Source organism: Microcaecilia unicolor, chromosome 7 (genome assembly GCF_901765095.1).
Source record: "Microcaecilia unicolor chromosome 7, aMicUni1.1, whole genome shotgun sequence".
Lineage (NCBI taxonomy): Eukaryota > Metazoa > Chordata > Amphibia > Gymnophiona > Siphonopidae > Microcaecilia > Microcaecilia unicolor.
This window is the reverse complement of record NC_044037.1, coordinates 130,912,305-130,932,018: the sequence shown is the minus strand read 5'-3', so window position 1 is coordinate 130,932,018 and position 19,714 is coordinate 130,912,305. Positions and strand designations below refer to the sequence as shown.

The 19,714-nt window shown below is 48.9% G+C and overlaps 1 protein-coding gene and 1 long non-coding RNA gene across 7 annotated transcripts in view; both read left to right on the top strand.

Moving 5' to 3' along the window:
- The window catches only part of FTCD (formimidoyltransferase cyclodeaminase), a 1,011,684-nt gene that overhangs the window by 923,742 nt on the left and 68,228 nt on the right, over nt 1-19,714 (top strand). The window lies entirely within an intron of this gene.
- Nucleotides 1,933-11,770, top strand: LOC115474909. Its single transcript, XR_003942934.1, has 3 exons — nt 1,933-1,944; nt 8,298-8,303; nt 11,689-11,770. It is a non-coding gene; the product is annotated as an uncharacterized LOC115474909 (long non-coding RNA).

The following is a 19,714-nucleotide window of genomic DNA, read 5'->3' as shown; positions in this document are numbered from 1 at the left end:
AGGGTGAAGTGGCTGGGGCTGAAGCTCGGGACTGGTGAGAGAAAAGGGCTGGGGCTGGGGCTGAAACTGCGGACTGGTGGGATAGTGGGGCTGAAAAGGGGGGGCAGGTGGGAGATGTGGGCTGGGGCTAGAACTACGGGCAGGTGAGATAAGGGGGCTGGAACTGGGGGCTGAAAAAAGGGGCACAGAGAGAGAGAGGGGACATATCCTGGATGGATGGGGGAGCGAGAGGGAGGGCAGACCCTGGATGGATGGGAGAGGGAGGGCAAATGGTGGATTGAAGGGGCAGAGAGAAAGGGCAAACAGTGGAATGGATGGAAGGGATAGAAAGGGCAGACAGTGAATGAAGGGGGGGGAGAGGGCAGACAGGCAGATGGTAGATGGAAGGAGCAGAGATAGAGGGCAGATGTGGATAGAAGGAGCAGGGAGAGAGGGCAGACACTGGATGGCAGAGAGAGAACGAAGACAGATGCTGGATGGAAGGAAGACAGTGAAAAGAAGATAAGGAAAGCAGAAACCAGAGACAACAAACTGTAAATAAAATATATATTTTGTTTTTTTGCTTTAGGATAAAGTAGTATTGTAGCTGTGTTAATAAATGTTTATAATAGAACATGTAAACAAGGTAATCTTTTTATTGGACTAATTTTAATACATTTTGACTAACTTTCGGAGAACAAAACCCGCTTCCTCAGGTCAGGATAGGATAGGATAGGATACTGTAACAGCACTATATTGTATTGACCTGAGGACGGAGGTTTTGGCCTCTGAAAGCTAAATGTGTTAGTCCAATAAAATGATATTATGGTATTATTTTATTTTCTATATTTGTTTTATTTCTATTTGTTAATTTGTAAAGTGGTGATTGGTACTTGCTAGTTTTTTCAAATTTACATCTGCTGTCTTTATATTTTGCACAGTACTAGGGGACATTTTCGGTTTCTGTGGTGTTGCATTGTATGCAGAGTCTGGCATCTTGGGGGTTCAGTTTAATTTTTGTCTAAATAGAAAGTTTATTATTACTTATTCTATAGTGGATTAGGGTGTATCTGTGTTTGTGAAAAAGACGTGGCTTTCAGTTGGCATTGACTGTGCAGGAACAACGATCTGTATTATTCTGGCTGGTTTCGTTTTACTATAGGTGAATTGATGTTCTAGTGCTCACTGTAGTGTTTAAGATGCTTTCCTTTTCCTTGTGTGACTCGTAGAAATGACTGCTTATGGTATGGTAGAATTGCTCTATAGGTCCTGAGTGTTTTGTATTCTCGGCATGCCTAGTACTGGATTTTGGAGGGGGTGTTAAAAAATGACCGGCCCCGGGTGTCAACTACCCTAGGTACGCCACTGCTGCTACTATAGCCTCAAGAGAACGGACCTGTTCCCTGAGAGCTAGGAGCTCTTTGCATCAGGCACACACATATAACCGCTCACCAACTGGGAGATAATCATACATGTGACACTGGATAGCAACCCTCTCGCTGCTGGACTGCTGACTCCATGTTACTATTTTTGAGCTTTTCAATAATTTAAAACTTGCTAAGGTATTAAGGATATTAGCTAATATAAAAATGTTCTTGTAGTTTATATGGTATATTGTGTGATTTATTTAGTGTTTCGTTCTTAGATGATAATGAAATGTATTTAAAACTCTGTAAGAGCACTCCTTGCTTGTTATCCTAATTACAATAACTGACTATAAATGAAGAGTTGTCCTAGGGGTGGGCGGGTGTTGGGGAGGATAGATGGGAGGACTAAACTAGATCCTGCAGTCATAGGAGCCAACTTTTTTAATTGATTGGGGGTGCTGAATTTTTTTTTTTTTACAGGCAGTGCATCCCCCCCACCCCATACCTTAAAATTCTGTCTACTGCAGTCTTCACCTGGGCAGTGGCAACGCCACTCATAGGCTGCTTGCAACCTGCACCAGGACTTCTTCCCTGAACAGTACCACCCCTCAGTCCCCCTGTACTGTGCAGATATAAAGAGATGCAAATTTCAAAAACTGACATATTTCAATCACTATACTATAGGTTAACAAATACAAATAAAACAAAAAATGGAAAATATGATAATATCATTTTTATTGGACTAAATACATTTTCAATTAGCTTTCAAAGGCCAAAACCTCTTTCCTCAGGTCAGGACAGTATACTGCTGTTATGGTATTCTGTTCTGACACATGTCCAGCAACTCCTCTCTCCCCTGCCCTCCCCTGCATCCATGTTCAGCAACTCTCCTATCTCCCCTGCATCCATGTTCAGCAACTCTTCTCTCTCCCCTGTCCTCCCGTGCATCCATGTTCAGCAACTTTCCTCTCTCCCCTGCATCCATGTTCAGCAACTCTCCTCTCTCCCCTGCATCCATATTCAGCAACTCTCCTCTCTTCCCTGCCCCTGCCCTCCCCTGTATCCATGTTCAGCAACTCTCCTCTCCCCTGCATCCATTTCCAGCAACTGTCCTCTCTCCCCTGCCCTCCCCTGCATCCATGTCCAGCAACTGTCCTCTCTCCCCTGTCCTCCCCTGCGTCCATGTCCAGCAACTGTTCTCTCTCCCCTGCCCTCCCCTGCATCCGTGTTCAGCAACTCTCCTCTCTCCCCTGCCCCTGCCCTCCCCTGTATCCATGTTCAGCAAATCTCCTCTCTCCCCTGCATCATGTTCAGCAACTCTCCTCTCTCCCCTGCATCATGTTCAGCAACTCTCCTCTCTCACCTGCATCCATGTTCAGCAACTCTCCTCTCTCCTCTGCCCTCCTCTGTATCCATGTTCAGCAACTCCCCCTCTCTCCCCTGCATCCATGTCTAGCAACTCTCCTCTCTCCCCTGCCCTGCCCTCTCCTGCATCCATGTACAGCAACTGTCCTCTCTTCCCTGCCCCCTGCCCTCCCCTGTATCCATGTTCAGCAGCTCTCCTCTCTTCCCTGCCCCTGCCCTCCCCTATATCCATGCCCAGCAACTCTCCTCTCTCCCCTGCCCTCCCCTACCCTCTCCTGCATCCATGTTCAGCAACTCTCCTCTCTCCCCTGCCCTCCCGTGCATCCATGTTCAGCAACTTTCCTCTCTCCCCTGCATCCATGTTCAGCAACTCTCCTCTCTCCCCTGCATCCATATTCAGCAACTCTCCTCTCTTCCCTGCCCCTGCCCTCCCCTGCATCCATTTCCAGCAACTGTCCTCTCTCCCCTGCCCTCCCCTGCATCCATGTCCAGCAACTGTCCTCTCCCCTGCCCTCCCCTGCATCCGTGTTCAGCAACTCTCCTCTCTCCCCTGCCCCTGCCCTCCCCTGTATCCATGTTCAGCAAATCTCCTCTCTCCCCTGCATCATGTTCAGCAACTCTCCTCTCTCCCCTGCATCATGTTCAGCAACTCTCCTCTCTCACCTGCATCCATGTTCAGCAACTCTCCTCTCTCCTCTGCCCTCCTCTGTATCCATGTTCAGCAACTCCCCCTCTCTCCCCTGCATCCATGTCTAGCAACTCTCCTCTCTCCCCTGCCCTGCCCTCTCCTGCATCCATGTTCAGCAACTGTCCTCTCTTCCCTGCCCCCTGCCCTCCCCTGTATCCATGTTCAGCAGCTCTCCTCTCTTCCCTGCCCCTGCCCTCCCCTATATCCATGCCCAGCAACTCTCCTCTCTCCCCTGCCCTCCCCTACCCTCTCCTGCATCCATGTTCAGCAACTCTCCTCTCTCCCCTGCCTTCCCCTCCATGCATTCATGTCCAGCAACTCTCCTCTCTCCCCTGCCCTCTCCCCCATCCATATCCAGCAATTCTCCTCTCTCCCCTGCCCTCCCCTCCATGTCTACCGATTTCGCCTCTCTCTTCCCTCCCTCCCATCCATGTCCAGCGATTTCTCCTCTCTCCCCTGCCCTCCCCTCCATGTCCAGTGATGCCCCAAACTCCACCTGCACCCCGAGTTCCAGTTCCAATCCCCCCTGCCTGACCGTTTCTCACTCAACAGCCCTCCATGCCTTCCTGCCGCCCAGCCAGCTCTTAAAACTCATTTTACCTGACTGAACGGCAGAGTACAGCCGGCTCACCTTCAGCTTTCTCCTTCCCTCTCAGCGTCCCGCCCTTGCGTAAACAGGAAATGAGGGTGGAACCACAGCTGAGAGAGAAGGGGAAAGCTGAAAGCGAGCCGGCTGTACTCTGCTTCTTTCACTACCGTTCAGTCAGGTAAAATGAGTTTTAAGCACTTCCTGGGCAGGGAAAGCAAGGAGGGCAGGTTTCAAAATATTGGGGGTGCTCGAGCACCCACAGCACCCACGGAGTCGGCGCCTATGCCTGCAGTGCCTGCTAGAGGCTATCTGCTAATGCTTAATGGTGATCTTTTTTTAATAGATTTTTAGCCTGTTAACCACCTTGATCATGTTGGAATTGTGGTATAGAAAGTCTCTAATAAATATAAACTTTGGCTTCTGACCATGTGTCGTGTCTGTACAGCATATCTAACATAATGACATAATATATGGGAGGCCTGGGGATTGCTAGACCCAATATTTTTTGTCGGGGGGGGGGGGGGGGGGTGGAGAGGAGATATTTCTGGTATGTGTGTGCTTTGTTGTCTATCCCAATCGGTTATGACTGTGATAGATTGATGTCTAACAGATGTGGGTGTGGGTGATTTGGAAAGCTGTCTTGGGCCAATGCTCAGAACTCCTGGGGTAAACCAACAGCACAGAAGCCTAGTTTGCCAGTGCCCAAAGGAAATGGTATTCCAATTGTATGCATGCTGTATAAATAAAAGCAAGGGGGGGGGGGGGGGACATGCTTGGTGCATACACAGAAGAGTTTCATGGTAAGCTCAGCTCCTATGCACATGTGCCTGGCAAACTTGAAAGTGAAGCACACATTGGCATTTGTTTTGTTACATTTGTACCCTGTGCTTTCCCACTCATGGCAGGCTCAATGTGGCTTACATGGGGCAATGGAGGGTTAAGTGACTTGCCCAGAGTCACAAGGAACTGCCTGGGCCTGAAGAGGGAATCAAACTCAGTTCCTTAGTTCCCCAGGACCAAAGCCACCACCCTAACCACTAGGCCACTCCTCTACTCCTATTTGTTTTCTGCACATTTGGGACGTAGCCAGACATCCAATTTTGGGTGGGCCTGGGCTCAAGATGGGTGGGCAGAACTCCACCCTGTCCCACAAGTGATTTGGTTTCTTCCTCTTTCGTCTGCATGCCATATGGTCCCTCAAACATCTCCCCTCCCCCACGTTCCTTTTAAGCCTTCCCTCTGATGCAACTTCCTGTTTCCGCATAGGCAGGAATACATCAGAGAAGGCTGTGGAGCCAGTGCGAGCAGTATGTATCAGTTGCTGCTCGCTGCAGGTGAAGATCTGCTATTTACAAGGTATGCAGGAGGGGCAGTTGTTGGAAGTTTTCGGCAGGTGGGGCTTGGGAATCCCTGCCAGCCACATCATAGGTGTGCTGCTACTGGGTGGGCCTGACCCCAAAGTGGGTGGGCCTGGGCCCACCCGGGCCCACCCTTGGCTACGCCACTGATTTAAATATAAGCATTTCAATTTTTTTTTTTACTTGGAAGGCTGATATTTAAACGCAGGAAACATGTGCCAATTGGTGATCTCACTGACCCGACACAACTGGAGGAACTAGATAAGGATCTGATCGCGGATATTCAAAAGTTAGGAAAGAAGAGAGAGGTGCTGTTGCTGGGAGATTTCAATCTGCCGGATGTAGATTGGAAGGTTCCGTCTGCAAAATCAGAAAGAAGTAGAGAGATCGTGGATGCTTTTCAAAGTGCTCTGCTCAGATAAATGGTGACGGAACCCACGAGGGAGGGAGCGATGCTGGATCTGGTGCTCACAAATGGGGATAGTGTGTCAAATGTCCGAGTGGGTGCTCACCTGGGCAGCAGTGACCATCAAACGGTTTGGTTTGATATGACGGCTGAAGTGGAGGGCGGCCACTCAAAACTCAAAGTCCTGGATTTCAAGTGTGCTGACTTTAGTAAAATGGTTGAATACCTGAGGAAGGAGCTGATGGGATGGGAGAGCGAACGAGAAGTGGAAGGACAGTGGTCCAGGCTGAAAGAAGCTATAAACAGGGCCACAAACCTTTATATAAAGAGAGTAAATAAAAGCAAGAGAAAAAGGAAACCGATATGGTTCTCCAAGCAAGTGGCTGAAAAAATAAAGGCTAAAGAGCTGGCATTCCTGAAGTACAGAAAAACTCAAAAAGAGGAACACGGAGAGGAATACCGGATGAAACTAAAAGATGCCAAGAGAGAGATACGTCTGGCGAAAGCACAAGTGGAAGAACAAATGGCTAGAAAGGTAAGGAGGGGTGACAAAAATTTCTTCAGGTATATTAGTGGAAGGAGGAAGACAAAAAAGGGAATTGTGAGACTGAAAGATGTCGCAAACCGCTATGTAGAAAATGATGAAGAATAGCAAGTTTGCTTTTAGCGGTTTAGCAACAGATACTTTTGCTCTGTTTTCACAGAAGAAAATCCTGGAGAAGGACCACGATTGACTGACAAAAGTACATATGAGAATGGAGTGGATAGAGCACCGTTCACAGAAGAGAGTGTGTATGAACAACTTAAAAATCTAAAGGTGGACAAAGCCGTAGGACCAGACGGGATCCACCCTAGGATATTGAGGGAGCTCAGAGAGGTTCTGGCGGGTCCTCTTAAAGATTTGTTTAATAAATCCTTAGAGATGGGGGAGGTTCTGTGGGAGTGGAAAACAGCGGATGTGGTTCCTCTTCACAAAAGTGTTGATAGGGAAGAAGCTGGAAACTACAGACCGGTAAGCCTCACTTCGGTTACTGGAAAAGTAATGGAAGCAATGCTGAAGGAAAGGATAGTAAAATTCCTGGAAGAAAATAAGTTGCAAGATCCCAGACAACATGGTTTTATCAAAGGGAAATCATGCCAAACGAATCTCATTGAATTCTTTGACTGGGTGACCGGAGAATTGAATCGTGGGCATGCTATGGACGTAATCTACTTAGATTTCAGCAAAGCTTTTGACACGGTTCCCCACAGGAGGCTCTTAAATAAACTTGATGGGCTGAAAATAGGACCCGGTGTGGTAAACTGGATTAGGAACTGGTTGATGGACAGACGCCAGAGGATGGGTGGTAAATGGAATTTGCTCGGAGGAGGGAAAGGTGAGCAGTGGAGTGCCTCAGGGATCGGTGCTGGGGCCGATTCTATTCAATATATTTGTGAGTCACATTGCTGAAGGGTTAGAAGGTAAAGTTTGCCTTTTTGCAGATGATACTAAAATTTGTAACAGAGTGGACACCCGGGAGGGAGTGGAAAACATGAAAAAGGATCTACAGAAGCTAGAAGAATGGTCTAAGGTTTGGCAATTAAAATTCAATGCGAAGAAACGCAAAGTGATGCACTTGTAGAAATCCACGGGAGACGTATGTGTTAAGCGGGGAGAGTCTGATAGGTAAGGACGGGGAGAGGGATCTTGGGGTGATAGTAGCTGAGGATCTGAAGGCGACGAAGCAGTGTGACAAGGTGGTGGCTGTAGCTAGAAGGTTGCTAGGATGTATAGAGAGAGGTGTGACCAACAGAAGAAAGGAGGTGTTGATGCCCCTGTACAAGTCATTGCTAAGGATGTAAAAAGAATTGAAGTGGTGCAAAGAAAAGCTACGAGAATGGTATGGGATTTGCGTTACAAGACGTATGAGAAGAGACTTGCGCACCTGAAAATGTATACCCTGGAGGAGAGGAGAAACAGGGGTGATATGATACAGACATTCAAATATCTGAAAGGTATAAATCCGCAAACGAACCTTTTCTAGAGAGGGAACGGCGGTAAAACGAGAGGATATGAAAAGCGATTGAAGGGGGGCAGACTGAAGAAAAATGTCAGGAAGTATTTTTTCACGGAGAGAGTGGTGGATGCTTGGAATGCCCTCCCGCGTGAGGTGGTGGAGATGAAAACGGTAACAGAATTCAAAAGTGCGTGGGATAAACATAAAGGAATCCTATTCGGAAGGAATGGATCCTCAGAAGCTTAGCCGAGATTGGGTGGCAGAGCCGGTGGGGGGAGGCAGGTCTGGTGGTTGGGAGGTGGGCCTTCTTCTGGGCAGACTTCTACGGTCTGTGCCCTGAAAATGGCAGAAACAAATCAAGGTCAGGTATACACATAAAGTAGCACATATGAGTTAAAATTGTTGGGCAGACTAGATGGACCATGCAGGTCTTTTTCTGCCGTCATCTACTTTGTTACTATGTTATTTGTCTCTCACTACCAGCACATAGGGACTTGCACAGGCTTCCTTTTGCTTCCAAATTACATTAAAACCCATGAGATTTTAAGCAAAAAGTCATGAGAAATTCTGTTCAAACACCCTAATGCCTGCTCTGAGCTGCCATTCTCTGAGCATTGGGAGGAAATAAGAAATGACCTCATTAACATCCCTTTGACTATATTAGCATGCTATTTGAACTAATCTTTGGCACACATGTTGTCTCCCACGCTACAGCCTCTGAGCATGCTGCGCTCACTAATGTGGGCGCTAGTCCAGTGCTAATTGCTCTATTGCCCGCGTTTGGCTCTGAGCATCAGCCCATCTGAGCTTACCTTGCCAAGGTCATCCGGATTTTCTTCCACACCCTCAGTGTTGCAGCATGGTCCGAGCATTCCCCTCCAGGGTGGAAGAGAGCCCTCTTTAGAGACACCAAATGGACCAGGAAGTCACTCTCAGCACTAATGAAATTCCTCTCCCTCCTGCCCACCATTTTGGTGCTCTTTAGAGAGTCCCCTTTGTTAGCTGCAATGATGCATGTGTCATGATCGTGCCCATGTTTCAGGCTCTCAGTCATCTCGCCACCTGGTGGCCAGACCTGGTGGCTGCATTGGATTGTCCGTGTGCTGTTTACCCAGGTTCCAGAAGTCAGGCCGGTCCAGTCCGGATCTTCCAGCCTCCCAGATTGTCTTGGGAGTTTTGGAACTTAGCAGCGCCCTTACCTGGTGAACTCCCTTGTAGGTGGCCTTTATTAGCCACCTAGAAGCTTCTGCCTTTGCCTTTGCATCGCCTAAGGCCCTGATTTGTTGGTGCTTGTTGCACTTCTGCCTAGTTTGGTTTTTATTCTAGTTCCTTGTCTGATTATAGTTAGTCTAGGTGTAGTTTAGCTTAGGGTTATTGTTTGTTTCCTAGTCTTGTTCCTTGCTTGTCTTTTTCTGTTTAGTTTCTGTTTGTCTGTGTTTCTTGTTCAGTGGTTGCCTGGCAGCTTTCAGTTCTGTCTCTTGTCTGTCAGTGTTTGTTCCCTGTTTCTGTGGCTGCTTGCGGCTTTCAGTTCCCGTCCCTTAGCTTGTCCATTCCCTGCCTTGTGTGGTATTGTCTGTCTGTGAGTCCTAGCCCAGTTTCCTGCCTTGTTGTCCATGTATATTCCTTTCCCCTCTGACCCTCAGTCCCTCTTCAGCCTAGTTGGTTTCCAGTTCCTGCCCTGTCCTGTAAGTCTTCCGGCCGCCTGCAGCCAGGGGCTCAACTCCTGGGGAAGGGCGGCTAAGTGCAGGTGAAGTCTTGCTGTTCTTGTCTGAGTTCTGCCTTGTCTTTGGTGTGGGGTGGTTTTGCCTGCCACTGCTGCTCCACGGCAGTGGCCCAAGGGCTCACAAACCTAGTTTCTGCCTTGAATACCTAACAGCATGAGACTGTAAAAACATCCCCTTAAGTTCCACAGGGTACTACATGCCATGCCTATCAAGGGGTGCAGATTTACATGTTTAGTTGCGGTGTAGTGTGGGAGTATAAATGCAACTTACACATGTTTTGTGCAGCATTATCATTGCTTACACATGCAAATGGCCATTGGTGGCTGTCGGCTTTTTATATGCATGTGATGGCCTGGGGTTGGGATGAACGTGAATAGCCTACCACTTATATGATTTTACCCCCTGTATTCTACATGGCCCAGTTACACATGGAAATGTTCCAAAATGGGGAGACTTTCATGTGTATCTTCCGCACAAAGTTATGTTATGTTATAAAATGTGTTATATGTTATCTTACATGTTATGTTATAACATGTCTTATAGTCCATCAAACACCTACTCAGTTCGAGGCAGATTACAAAGTACAAAGAAATCTGAATATCTGGGAATAACATAACAAACCAAATTATCCTAACATATATATTGCCTACCAATGCAATAAGTCTAAGATTCTCTTCAAGAAATAAAAACAAATTCTGATTTTTCCTAAATATCAAATAATGATAACATCACCGTAAAGTTGTATAGAAGCCATTTGGTAGTAAAGTGATAATGAAAAGTGTCTAACTGATTTTAGGCGATTAGCAGTTGGAAATTGCAACAAGAACTGATCACGCTTATTAGATTTGTGTAACAGGGTCACTTTGCCATATAAGGAGGAGCTTTACCAAGTAAAGGGGGTTGTTTACTAAAGCTTAACTCGAGTTATCTGCAGCAGGATCCATTTTATTCCTATTGGCCCTGCTGCAGATAACTTGAGCTAAGCTTTAGTAAACAACCCCCAAAATCTTAAACACCATTATGCATACCTTAAAGTAAATATGTTCCTTAATTGGTAACCTATATAATTGCAAATAATATTCTCTTACTGAAGCAAATAGCGGTAGATTAAAAATCAACCTGACTGCCATATTCTGCATGACTTGCATTCGGTAAATTAATTTGGAGAAACAACCAATAAGAATCAAATTGCCAGAGATGGGGAGTAAACAATTGGCAGTACTTTTACTTGTAACAAGTTACATTTTTTTTTTTGCAATACTTTTTATTTGTAACGAGTTACATTTAATTTGTACTTTTGTACTTAGTAACAAAGTACAAATTTGGAAAGTAGTTCTTTTTAATAAAGTATTTTCCATCCTTCTGCTTCTCCCCCTCTGCAGGCTTTCCAAGCAGTGTCAGATGTGGCTTGCAGCTGATTGGGCCCGAACTTCCGATCCCCAAAACAGCCCAATCAGATTCAAGCCAGGGGCTGACATCAGCTAGGAACCCTAGTCCCCACCCTGTACACCTGCCCAGAACAGCTGTTGATTTGCTATTACTTTGTTGTTCTCAGGCTCAGCTGCCCTCCCAGCCTGAACTGCACCTTCACTGTGTGCAGGTCCCGCTCCCTCTTCCTTCCCACCCTGCAGCACAGTCTTGCTCCTTCCTTCCCATTGCAGCTCTGCTGGGCTCGCACTGGCTCTCTGCAGCACTCAATGCTTTCTGCATCAAGCCTGCCTCCTCTGATATAAACTTCCGGGACTGGTGCAGGAAGCACTAGCAGCGCTGCAGAGAGCTAGGTCCCATGTGTCTCCCATGGTAATTTATTAGCGTGGAACTGGCAGAGGTGCACATGAGGGGAGAGGAGGGAGAGAGACTGTGCTGTAGGGCCGCAGTGGATGGTAGTAGAGAGAGAGAAATTAGGCAAGACTGGATGGGTGAAGAGAGAGAGAGAGCGAGAATGACAGAGTGGTGGGCTATACTGGATAAAAGGGGGGGGAGAGAGAGAGGCTATGGCCTGGGAGAGAGAGAAATTGGGCAAGACTGGATGAGAGTGGAGGGAGAGAGAGAGTGGCAGAGATATAGGATGGGGGGAAAGACAGAGGCTATGGGCTGGGGAGAGTGAGAGAAATTGGGCAAGACTGGATAGGTGGGGACATAGGAGTCAACTTTTCAAAATGATTGGGGATGCTAAACCCAATAGAAATTACCCCTTCCTTGACACAGTTAAAAGGTTTGCTCAATACTGGGGATGCTCAAGCACCCACAGAGCTGGAACAGATCAGTGTTGGAGCTGGTTATAGTGGAAGATGTGAAGAAAACAGAAGAGAAATAAAATGACACATGGACAGGAGACCCTTGGAAAGAGAGTTAAAAGAATAAAAGAAAGCAGTAACCAGAGACTGGGATCAACAATTAGAAAAATTAAATGGCCAGATAGCAAAGGTAGAAAAAAAGAATTTTAGCCCCAGTATTCAGACAGTGGGAGATAGCCGGGCTATCTTCCGTGATCTGCGCGAAACCTGGATATTCAATACTGGACCATTTCCAGTGAACAGCATTGAATATCTGGTTTAACTTTGGCCGGTTTTACCTTAACCAATCAAGCCAATTTTCAGCGCCGGCTGGTTAAGTTGGAGCTGGCCAAAGTTATTCCACTTGTTGTGACAGCCAAATATGGCTGCCAAACAGCCAGCTCCACAATGAAAATTGCATAATAGCCGGTTATATCGCATGATATAACCGGCTATCCTTAAGCCGCTAACCAGCTATGTTTAGCGCCAGATAGCCAGTGCTGAGTATTGCCAGATAGCTGCCAATTTGGTGGCCATTTTTCTTTAAATATCGGGCAGTTTATTTTTAATTTACAATGAAGTAATGCAGTAACTGTACTATTAATCGTTTTATAGCACTACTAGATGTATGCAGCACTGTACACAGTATATGCAGGTACTTTCCATATCATCATGCTGATCAATCCATAGACTGGTGGGTTGTGTCCATCTACCAGCAGGTGGAGATAGAGAGCAATCCTTTTGCCTCCCTATATGTGGTCATGTGCTGCCGGAAACTCCTCAGTATGTTCTCTATCTCAGGAGGTGGTGGTCACACACAGCAGCAGCTCTGGCTAGGTCTCCAAGCCTAATTTTTAGGTTTTGTTGAGTACCTGGGGTTGAGGGCTCTTCTTGAGCAAGTGCAAACCTGGTGGCGCCAGGTCCCTCCTTTTCTCCCCCCTCCCGCTGGCTCCGTTTAAAAAAAAAAATTTTTGGACGTCCTTAAAGGCGTTTATTTCGACGTTTATTTAAACGTTTATTGCAGCTACTCACTGGGACACCAGGTCGTTACAGCTCGGAGCGAGAAGCAGGTAATTTTTACCTTTTTATAGCGGGCAGGGGGTTCCCCGATCGATCTCCATGTGGCCTATGGCGTCGGAGGGCGAGGGCGCGAAGAATCGCTCCCCGGACCGCGTGTGCGCTTCTAGCGGGGATGCGGGGGTCTTAAAGTCTGATTCGCCCTTGTTGGGTGTCAGTTCGGAGGCCGGTCAGTGTCCCGGGTCTTCCTCCGGTGCGGCGGTTTTTCCCGCCATAAACGCCCATCCCCCTCTGCTCGCCTCCGCCATCTTGGCCGGCCACTCTGCTCGGACGGCTTCTTCTTGGACCGCCCTTGAGCTGGGAGACGTTAATGCCATGGCCGCCCTTGATTTGGGCGACGGCAAAAAAGCGGCTAAAGTTAAGCACCGTTCTTCCCACATGGCTCCTTCGCGGAGTGTCGCGCCGGACGCCATCTTGGATGCGCAGCATGTTTCTCCCCCGCTCTTGCGAGCGCCGGTTGAGGGTGCGTCTAGGGCTGTGGCCCAGGCTACTGAAGTGCACAGTCTGGGGTGTTTCTCCCCCGAGTTTATTTTGCTGCTGCATCAGGCCTTCCTTATGCAAAACGCTGCCCCTTCTCCCTTGTCCGATAAAGGGGTTGAGGCCCCCGGAAGTAAACGCCCTCGGGTGGATTCCCAGGCCTTAGAGGACTCTGTTTCCTCTGATGTAGATGAGGGCAGCGTATCTGAGTTCTCCCAACGGTCCTTTGGGGATTCCTTGGAGGAGACGGATTCCCGCTCGGATGGAGCGGATGACCCCTCTGCAGCGCGGATCTTTCGCTCAGAGGATTTGCCCAACCTGTTAGTGCAGGCCATGAGCATTTTGAAGATTTCCTCTCCAGAGGACGTCTCTCCCTCAGCCCCTGTTGGCTCCGCCATTATGCTGGGGACGAAGCGCCCGCCTAGAACCTTCCACGTGCATGATGCCATGCACACCTTAATTTCGGCTCAATGGGATGTCCCGGAAGCGAGCCTCAAAGTGGCTAGGGCTATGTCCCGCCTCTATCCTTTGCCTGAAAGTGAACGTGAGGCCTTTCTTTGGCCTACCGTGGATTCTTTAATCACTGCGGTGACTAAGAAAACGGCGTTGCCGGTGGAAGGTGGCACGGCCCTAAAGGACGCCCAAGACAGAAGATTGGAGGCGGCCTTAAGGTCGTCCTTCGAGGCGGCTGCCTTAAGTTTGCAGGCCTCAGTTTGCGGCTCCTATGTGGCCAGGGCGTGCCTCACGATTGTGCAGCGGGCTTCCCCCTCGGATCCTTCCTTGAGGGCTGATTGGCCGGCCCTGGAATCGGGCTTGGCTTATTTGGCAGACTTACTGTATGATGTCTTGAGAGCCTCGGCTAAAGGTATGGCTCAGACAGTCTCTGCGCGGCAGTGGCTTTGGCTGAAACATTGGTCTGCTGACCACGCCTCTAAGTCCCGCCTGGCTAAGTTGCCTTTTAAAGGCAAGCTGCTCTTTGGGGTCGAGCTGGACAAAATTGTGACCGATCTCGGAACATCTAAGGGCAAGAGGTTACCAGAGGTCAGGGCTCGGGCCAGTGCTCGCCCCGGTATCTCCAGAGGACGGTTTCAGGAAGCCCGTCGGTACTGCCCGGGCAAGTCGGGCTCCTCTGCCCCCTCTTCCTTCAAGAGGAATTTCTCCCCCAAGCAGCATTCCTTTCGCAGAGACCGCCGTCCCGGAGGTGCGCCCTCCGGTCCTCCCCCAGGGTCTCGTACCCAATGACGGGGTCCTGGTCCATGGCCCAGTGCAGATTGGAGGACGCCTGTCCTCATTTCTGGGCGAGTGGACCAGGGTAACTTCAGACGCTTGGGTGCTGGAAGTCATCAGAGACGGCTACAAGCTAGAGTTCTGCCGACCCTTAAAAGACGGGTTTGTACTCTCTCCCTGCAAGTCTCCGGTCAAAGCTGTGGCAGTGCAGCAGACCTTGGACAATCTGATCCGCCTGGGTGCGGTCGTTCCGGTGCCAGAAAATCAGCTTGGCAAGGGACGTTACTCCATTTACTTTGTGGTACCAAAGAAAGGAGGTTCTGTACGGCCTATCCTCGACCTCAAAGGGGTCAATCGGGCCTTGAAAGTTCGGCACTTTCGCATGGAGACTCTCCGCTCTGTTATAGCAGCAGTGAAGGCAGGGGAGTTCCTGGCATCCTTGGACATCAAGGAAGCGTACTTGCATATTCCCATCTGGCCTCCTCATCAACGCTTTCTGCGTTTTGCAGTCCTGGGCCGACACTTCCAGTTCAGAGCCCTCCCGTTCGGGTTGGCTACTGCTCCGCGGACCTTCTCCAAAGTAATGGTGGTCATCGCGGCCTTCCTGCGAAAGGAAGGAGTACAAGTCCATCCTTATCTGGACGACTGGTTGATCCGAGCCCCCTCTTATGCAGAGTGCGGCAAAGCTGTGGACCGGGTGATTGCTCTTTTGAGCTCCCTGGGGTGGATCATCAACTGGGAGAAAAGCCAGCTGCGCCCGACTCAGTCCCTGGAGTATCTGGGAGTTCGATTCGACACACAAGTGGGCAGAGTGTTCCTGCCGGAACAATCGGATGTCAAACTTCAGGCTCAGGTGGACCAGTTCCTAGTAGCCTCTCCGCTCCGGGCTTGGGACTATGTGCAGCTGTTGGGCTCTATGACGGCCACGAGGAAGTAGTGCCCTGGGCCAGGGCTCATAATGAGACCACTACAACACTCTCTGCTGCAGCGCTGGACTCCGGTGTCCGGAGGATTATGCTGTGCGCCTTCCCTTGGACCCAGCAGTGCGCAGGCGCTGATCTGGTGGCTGAAGACAGACAGGTTGTCTGGCAGGGATGCCTCTTGTGACCCCGGAGTGGATTGTCGTCACGACGGACGCCTCTTTGACGGGCTTGGAGCCCACTGCTTGGGAAGGACAGCGCAGGGGCTCTGGTCTCCTGCAGAGGCAAAGTGGTCTATCAACCTCCTGGAACTCAGAGCCATTCGGTGGGCGCTTTTGGAGTTCCTCCCGGTACTGGCGTGAAGCCAGTATGGGTCCTGTCTGACAATGCCACGGCTGTGGCCTATGTCAACCGCCAGGGAGGTACCAAGAGCGCCCCTCTAGCCAAGGAGGCCATGAATCTATGCCAGTGGGCGGAAGCGAACCTGGAACAGCTGTCAGCGGCCCACTTGCCGAGTCATTGAATGTCAAGGCGACTTTCTCAGTCGCCATACCTTGGATCCCCGGAGAGTGGCAGTTATCGGCTCAGGCGTTCTTGGACATCACGAAGCGCTGGGCCAGCCGAGCCTAGATCTGATGGCGTCATCGGCCAATTGCCAAGTGCCCGCGCTTTTTCAGCAGAGGACGGGACCCTCGATCTCTGGGAGTAGATGCTCTTCTCCAACAGTGGCCGACACAGGAGCTTCTCTAGTGTTCCCGCCCTGGCCCATGTTGGGCAGGGTACTAGACCGGGTGGCAAAGCATCCGGGCCGAATAATCCTGGTGGGTCCGGACTGGCCCAGACGTCCCTGGTATGCGGCTGATCAGGCTCTCAGTGGACGACCCTCTTGCGGCTGCCAGTGGAGCAGGGCCTGTTGCATCAGGTCCCGTGGTGATGGAGGATCCCTCCCCCTTTGGTCTTACGCCTGGCTATTGAGCGGCAGCGTCTGAGGAAGAAGGGCTTCTCAGACAAGGTCATCGCCACTATGCTGAGAGCGAGGAAGCGCTCTACTTCTACGCTTACGCCAGGGTTTGGCGTACCTTTGCAGCGTGGTGTGAAGCAGGCTCACTTTCTCCCTTCACTGCTCCAATTTCTTCAGTGCTGGCGTTCCTGCAAGAAGGTCTGGAGAAAGGCCTGTCACTCAGTTCCCTTAAAGTCCAGGTAGCGGCTCTGGCTTGCTTCAGGGGCCGCCTGAAGGGTGCTTCCCTGGCTTCGCAGCCAGATGTGGTGCGCTTTCTCAAGGGAGTTAATCACCTGCGCCCTCCTCTGCACTCAGTGGTGCCTGCGTGGAATCTCAATCTGGTGCTAAGAGCCTTGCAGAAGCCGCCTTTTGAACCCTTGTCGAGGGCATCTCTGAAAGCCCTGACGTTGAAAGCAGTCTTTTTGGTGGCTATCACTTCAGCCAGAAGAGTTTACGAGCTCCAGGCACTCTCATGTCGAGAGCCTTTTCTGCAGTTCACTGAGGCAGGAGTGACTATTCGCACAGTGCCTTCCTTCCTGCCCAAGATTGTTTCTCGCTTCCATGTGAATCAGCAGCTCTGTCTCCCTTCCTTTCATAGGGAGGACTACCCAGAGGAATACTCTGCTCTCAAATATCTGGATGTGAGACGAGTCATCATCAGATACTTGGAAGTGACCAATGATTTCCGGAAGTCGGATCATCTGTTTGTCCTGTTTGCAGGTCCTCGTAAGGGTCTGCAGGCTGCTAAGCCTACAGTGGCAAGATGGGTCAAGGAAGCCATTGCAGCGGCTTATGTGGCCGCGGGGAAGGTGCCGCCTATCCAGCTGAAGGCTCACTCCACTAGAGCTCAGGCGGCCTCGATGGCAGAGGCCGGGTCCGTCTCCTTGGAAGAGATTTGCAAGGCGGCAACTTGGGCATCGGCCCATACCTTCTCCAGGCATTACCGCTTGACTGTGGCTGCTCGGGCGGAGGCCCGGTTTGGAGCTTCAGTGTTGCGGTCAGGGATTTCTATGTCCCGCCCTGGGTGAGTACTGCTTCGGTACATCCCACCAGTCTATGGATTGATCAGCATGATGATATGGAAGGTAAAATTATGTATCATACCTGATAATTTTCTTTCCATTAATCATAGCTGATCAATCCATAGCCCCTCCCAGATATCTGTACTATTTATATTCTGGTTGCATTTCAGGTTCAAGTTTAGTCTTCAGTTCCTTTTCAGGAGGACTTCGTGTTCAAGTTTTTTCAATTGGATTCTTCAAGAGTTGAGACGAGTTTGTGTTACAGTGAGCTGCTGCATTCCTCTCCCCTTCGTTTTACGGGGCTGGATTGAGACTTAAATTCTGCCGGCGCTCCCTCCCACTTCGTGCGGCTGTAGGGCAGCTTTGTACCCCTCCCGCTTCGGCGGTGTTAGGGTCAGTCAGCTCCTCCCGCGGTTGCGGTTGCAGGATAAGCCAGATCCCCCCGCATCGGCGGGTGTGGTGTCTCTCCCCCACTCCACGGGGATGAGCTGGATGGATTCCCCTCCCCCACTTGTGTGGGGATGAGCTGGGTTAATTCCCCTCCCCCGTTTCGGCGGTGGTGAGCTGGGCAGAGTGTCCCTTTGTGGGTGTAATTCTCTAAGTGCTGAGTCCTGCGGATGGAGCTTGGATATCGACATACTGAGGAGTTTCCAGCAGCACATGACCACATATAGGGAGGCAAAAGGATTGCTCTCTATCTCCACCTGCTGGTAGATGGACACAACCCACCAGTCTATGGATTGATCAGCTATGATTAATGGAAAGAAAATTATCAGGTATGATACATAATTTTACTTTCTCTCTCCTTAGAGGGCTCACAATCAGTTTTTTGTACCTGAGGCAATAGAAGGTTAAATGATTTGCCCAAGGTCACAAGAAGCTGCAGTGAGAATTAAACCGAAGTTACCAGGCTCAAAGCCCACTGCACAAACCATTAGGCTACTCCTCCATGCTGTGCTAGTCTTCTTTAAAAGTTAATAAAAATAAATAAAACAAAAAATAAGGCGACACCTTTATATTGCACTATACACATTTTTAAACTAATTTTCGGAGACCAAAACCTACTTCTTCAGGTCGGGACAATATATTGCTGTAATAGTTTGTACTGACTTAAGGAAGGAGGTTTTCATCTCTAAAAAATAATCAAAAAATGTAATGTTAGTTCAATTAAAATGTATCACCTTATTTTCTGATTTTGTTTTATTTGTTAATTTATAATGTAGCAATTAGAATATGTAAGTTTTTGAAATTTAAATCTGCTCTGTTTATATTTTGCACGGCAGAAAGGGACGTGTCACTGTTTTTTTCTATGGTTTTGCACTGTATGCAGAGTATGGCTTCTTGGGGGTTCAGTTTAATTTTTGTCTACATATTCCTATTTTTGGTTTTTGTTACTTATTCTATACTTCAAGAGGGGTTATCTCTGGTCATGTGTGAAAAATGCCAAGTATTCTGTTAACATCAATGTCTGTGTAGTATTAGTCTACTAATCCAACTTGTTTTGTTTTCCAATAGGTGTATTAATGTTCTTCTGCCCACTGCAATGTTCAGGGTGTTTTTTTCTAGGAAGGACCTTCTGTGACCCCCCCCCCCCCCCCCCCCCTGGAAGTTTGCTTGTAAACATACTAGATTCTGTGATCCAACTTGTTAAGAATGCTTTTTACTTTGTAGTAAAAAAAGTAGTTTTAAGAGCTATACTTTTCTTTCACTTGATGATGATTATTTTTTTTTTGGGTAAGACTCTCTACTTATACTTCACTACTTTTGAAGCCAGTACTTTTACTTTTTACTTAAGTACTTTTAAAAAGTAACAAACACATCTCTGCAAATTGCAGTAATCTAATCTGACTAGAACAAGCAATTTGAGCAATCTAAATCTAAATCTAAAAAACTACAGACAGCCCAAAACACAGCTGCCAGACTGATATTCAACAAAAAAAGGTTTGATAGTGCTAAACCTCTTCGATTGAAACTACACTGGCTCCCTATCAAGGACCACATTACTTTCAAAATTTGTTCTGTGGTCCACAAGATTATCTATGGTGAGGCCCCAGGATATATGATGGATTTAATAGATCTTCCAGCCAGTGGCGTACCAAGGGGGGGCGGTGGGGGCGGTCCGCCCTGGGTGCACACCGCTGGGGGGGTGCCGCGCGCCTGTCTGCTCCGCTCATTCTGTGCTCCCTCTGCCTCGGAACAGGTTACTTTCTGTTCCGGGGCAGAGGGAGCATGGAGCGAGCGA